The sequence below is a fragment of the Eriocheir sinensis genome, chromosome 20, assembly GCF_024679095.1.
Source record: "Eriocheir sinensis breed Jianghai 21 chromosome 20, ASM2467909v1, whole genome shotgun sequence".
Taxonomy (NCBI): Eukaryota; Metazoa; Arthropoda; class Malacostraca; order Decapoda; family Varunidae; genus Eriocheir; species Eriocheir sinensis.
This window is the reverse complement of record NC_066528.1, coordinates 528,478-533,868: the sequence shown is the minus strand read 5'-3', so window position 1 is coordinate 533,868 and position 5,391 is coordinate 528,478.

The window sequence follows — 5,391 nt, the reverse complement described above, 5'->3', positions numbered from 1 at the left end:
TAGTAAATTTGCAGACGACACAAAGATTGGCAACTCGGTTCTCACTGACGAAGACAGGCAAAGCCTCCAAGAGGATTTGCACAAAATTTCAGCTTGGTCGGATAGATGGGAGATGCCCTTTAACGTAGACAAGTGCCAGGTCCTTCAAGTTGGAACGAGGAATAAGAAGTTCGAATACGAAATGCGCGGCGTTAAACTCAAAGCGTTCAATGCGTCAAAGACTTGGGGTCAAAATCGCGTCAAACCTCAAATTCTCACAGCAATGCATCGATGCAGCAAATAAAGCGAACAGAATGTTGGGCTTCATTAAAAGAAACTTTGTATTCAAGAATAAAGATGTAATACTCCGCTCTACAACAGTTTAGTCAGACCCCACTTGGAATATGCGGTACAGTTTTGGTCTCCCCACCATGCAAAGGATATTGCTAAATTAGAAGGTGTTCAGCGTCGGGCAACGAAAATGATCCCTTCCTTGCGCAACAAATCCTACGAAGAAAGGCTTTCTACCCTTAACATGTTCTCTCTTGAGAAACGTCGCCTCCGAGGAAAACTGATCGAATGTTTTAAAATACTTAATGGTTTCACGAATGTAGACAGATCAACATTGTTTATGATCGATGACACTTTGCGCACGAGGAACAATGGCGTAAAACTCAGATGTAGACAAGCAAATTCAGACTGCACCAAATTTTTCTTCACCAACGTTGTAGTGCGAGAATGGAATAAGCTTCCACCGTCAGTGGTCCAGTGTAACACGATTGACTCCTTCAAAAATAAGCTCGACCGTCACTTCCTTCAACTTAATATCAACTAGAGTAGAAATGCAACGTTTTGGAGTCTTCTGATTAATGTAAAATCACTTAGGTTTAAGGACAGACCACCAAGTCTGGACCATGGGGTCTGTGTGGTCTGATTTTCTATGTAAATCTATGTAAATCTCTCTCTCTCTCTCTCTCTCTCTCTCTCTCTCTCTCTCTCTCTCTCTCTCTCTCTCTCTCTCTCTCTCTCTCTCTCTCTCTCTCTCTCTCTCTCTCTCTCTCTCTCTCCAATGACTTTGGAAGCTTACCATAGACGATAAGACTAAAAAAATTAACTTGCATTCTTTGGCGAGACGTGGACTGCGTGGGGACTCACTTGATGGGTTTTAAATTTATAATGGAGATTAACAAGGGCGATTTAAATCTAGTAATTAAATTATTATATGTCTCCTCGCTCCCGTCTTGTAAAAAGGTAAACATCTTAAGATATTTACATAACTAAGAAATGCGTCCATACTTGCCTCTTCCTAACTTATCCTAATACTAATTCCCCTTATACTAATTCTTCCTTATACCAACTCGCCTTCATACTAACTCACTCGCCCTCCCAATAATTAGTCGAGTCACCTGTCTGGATCAAAGGGTCTGTGTGCTCTGAATATCTTTGTAAATTCATGTAAATTTAACTATCCCCCTATTTATCTCGCTGGTAATAGTATTAATATCTAATAGTGGTATTTGTAGTAGTAGTAGTAGTAGTAGTAGTAGTAGTAGTAGTAGCATATCAATAATAATAATAATGATAATGATAACTGTGTGAGCAGCAGCGGCGCCGTGACAGATGCGAAGAGAGAAAGGGCGGGAGACGAGGCGAAGTAAGGGAGCGTGAGGAGGTACTGCAGGAGGCGCCGAGAGGAGTGATGTAGTTGTGTTGGGAGATAGGGAGGGAAGCAAGGCGAAGTAAGGGAGAAAGAAGCGTGAGGAAGTACTGTATGAGCGGCGGCGACAGCGTGAGAGAAATGTGACGAAATAAAGGACGGGAGGCGAGGCGAGAAGCGAGGGAGAAGAAAGCAGCGTGCGGCGGTACTGTGGGAGGCGCCGAGAGGAATGAAGCAGAAGTGTCGAGAGAAAGGACAGGAGGCGAGGCGAGGTAATTATAGGAAGAGGTGGCGTGAGGAAGAACTGTGTATGGGCGGCAGAGAGAGAGAGAGAGAGAGAGGCAGATGCGTTGAGAGCAAAGATGGAAGCGAGGGGAAATAATGAAGCAAGTATCGTGAAGCGACACTATCGGGGCCCAAAGAACATAGCCTAAGTAAGACATGAAGTTAGGCGCAGTAAGATAAGCTAACGTAAGATATATAAGGTAAGGTAAGGTAACGTAAGGCACAGTAAGATAAGCTAACGGAAGATATATGAGGTAAGGTAAGGTAACGTAAGGCAAAGTGAGATAAGCTAACGTAAGATATATAAGGTAAGGTAAGGTAACGTAAGGCAAAGTAAGATAAGCTAACGTAAGATTTATAAGGTAAGGTAAGGTAACGTAAGGCAAAGTAAGATAAGCTAACGTAAGATATATAAGGTAAGGTAAGGTAAGGTAAGGTAACGTAAGGCAAAGTAAGATAAGCTAACGTAAGATATATAAGGTAAGGTAAGGTAACGTAAGGCAAAGTAACGTTATGTAACAATGTAATGTAAGATCAGGTATGGTAACGTAAGGGAACGTAACTTAAGGTAAGGTAAGGTATGTGAGGTAAGTTAAAGTAAGGTAGCATAAGGTAGAGTAACGTGAGGTAAGGTAAGGTGAAGTAAGGTAAATAACGTAAGGAAAGGTAAGGTAAGGTGAGATAGGCCAAACTAGGAGGATACTTTTTTTTTTTACAACAAAGGAGACAGCTCAAGGGCACAAAAAAAGGAAACAATAATAAAAAAAAGCCCGCTACTCGCTGCTCCTAAAAAAAAATCCAAAGAGGTGGTCGAAAGAGGGGTCAATTTCGAGAGGAGAGGTGTCCTGATACGAGGTTGACATGTTCTATAGTCTTTGGGAGCCAGTCCTTGATTCTGGGGCTCAGCGCAAGGAAGGTTCCACTCGGTTCATTTCGGCTCAACTCAGATCCACTCGGCCATCCACTCCCCGTCCCGCAATGAAGCGCCGCCCAAACATTCATACCTCCTTCCCTCTCTTATTTGCATGATAATTGAAACTATTATAATTTGTCTGTTTTCTGCTCTTTCTGAAACCTGACGTGAAAGGTTTCGTTTTAATATTCAGGGGAAATATTTTAGTGTGGGAAGATTTTTTTTTTCCGTCTGAATTTCAAGTGCATGCATGACTTGTATATTAATTTCTCTCTCTCTCTCTCTCTCTCTCTCTCTCTCTCTCTCTCTCTCTCTCTCTCTCTCTCTCTCTCCATTGTCTCGCTTTTTCGGCCACGTCCGCTTTATTATACTTTTCTTTCAACATTTTTACTTATTTTTAGAGTCCATTTACCTTAGTTACTTTTATCTTTCTTCTTTACACATGCGATGTCTTCTCTCTATGATCCGTATTCTTAAACATTTCGGGGCTAACACACCTACACTAGATAAGGCTTTCGTAGAGGCTGTGTTAGCATTTCCACTGGTAAGGTTAAGTCTAGTGATCGTTTGACAAGGCTTCTGCACCATGAACGTGAAAAGAACCAAGACCTTGAAAAGAACACTCATGAGATCCCGATTAACCGTATTCTCAGCCATTTTTTGACCCACACACCTACGTTTGATAAGGCTTTCGTAGAGGCTGTGTTAGCATTTCCACTGGTAAAGTTGACCCTAGTGATCGTTTGACAAGGCTTCTGCACCATGAATGTGAATAGAACACTCATGAGAACCCGATTAACTGTATTCTCAAACATTTTTGGACTCAACACACCTACATTTGATAAGGCTTTCGTAGAAGTTGAGGTGTTAGTATTTCCAAGGGTAAGTTTTATGAGCCCAGTGATAGTTTAACAAGGCTTCTGCACCATGACTGTGAAACAACACTCATGAGAACCGAACTGATCTCCTTTGTGGCCTTTGGAACTAGTTGTTGTGAGAGCCGAAAGCGTCTGAGAATACGGGCCTGAATTTTACATCTTTCTACCCTTCCTTCCTCATCCATTCAGTCTCGGCTTCAATTCACATGCATCTTACGACTTCTCCAGCGTTCCCTTCCCTTCACTTCCCTTCCCTTCCCTCTCTCGCCAGTGCTTCTTGCGTGATTTCTTTGCGCTCAGTTTCTCTCCTTCAGCATCCAGTGAATAAAACTAAATCCTTACTCTCCTCTGTGGTGCAGTAGTTAGCGTGCCTAGCTACGAATCCGCGGGCCCGGGTTCGAATCCCAACCTTACCTTTACCTTACTTTCTGGAGTTAATGTGGAAGGTTCATGATCATAGTAAGCATTAAGATCAAGAAGGTAAAAGAATCGTCTCAAGAAAGGATCTAAAATTGATGTGCATTGTGAAGAGAGAGAGAGAGAGAGAGAGAGAGAGAGAGAGAGAGAGAGAGAGAGAGAGAGAGAGAGAGAGAGAGAGAGAGAGAGAGAGAGAGAAAATCAACCTCAGCAAGCATATGAACCTCGAAGTGATACAGACATTGAGCAAGAACCTCCATCTCTTCTTTATCTCATTGCTGTCGGGGCTGGGAGGAGGTGACAGCCGCACAGAATCGACAGCTCATACGATACAAAAGTTATTGACTGATGACACGGAACTCGAGACACCCTATAACGCCTCTTCCTGATACGGGTCACACACTTCCTAACAAGGGTCACACACACTTCCGGATACGGGTCACACTTCAGTTTTTTTGTTTTTTTTAAGCAAAGGAGACAGTTCAGGGGCTAAAAAAAAAAGGAAACAATAATGAAAAAAAAGCCCGCTACTCACTGCTCCTAAACGTACGGGTCACACGGATACGGGTCACATTCTACCTGATACGGGTCACACTTAGGAAGGTGAGAAAAATAAATGAAGAAAGGTAAAAAAAATAAATAAATAAAGGAAAGTATAAAAATAGTAAATATATATATAAAAATAAAGAAAATAAAAAGTAATATATATATATATATATATATATATATATATATATATATATATATATATATATATATATATATATATATATATATATATATTGATGTGTGTGTATATATGCATGTATGTATGTATGTATATATATATATATATATATATATATATATATATATATATATATATATATATATATATATATATATATATATATATATATATATATATATATATATATATATATATATATATATATATATATATATATATATACGGGTCATACCTGATGCGGGTCACACAATCTTGCACCCAGAACCAGGCCCTTGTGTGTGTGTGTGTGTGTGTGTGTGTGTGTGTGTGTGTGTGTGTGTGTGTGTGTGTGTGGTGATGCGGCTCATTTAAATGCACACTTTTTTTGCCTCCTGTGACGGTAACTGTTTTTTATGTGTCTTGACTCTGTTGTGCCAGACATGTCCTCCTCCTCCTCCTCCTCCTCCTCCACCCCTTCCTCCCTATCTTACCTTTTCCTTTTTTCCTCTTTCCCCCATGACACTGTCACATGACACTCTCCACTCTCTCTCTC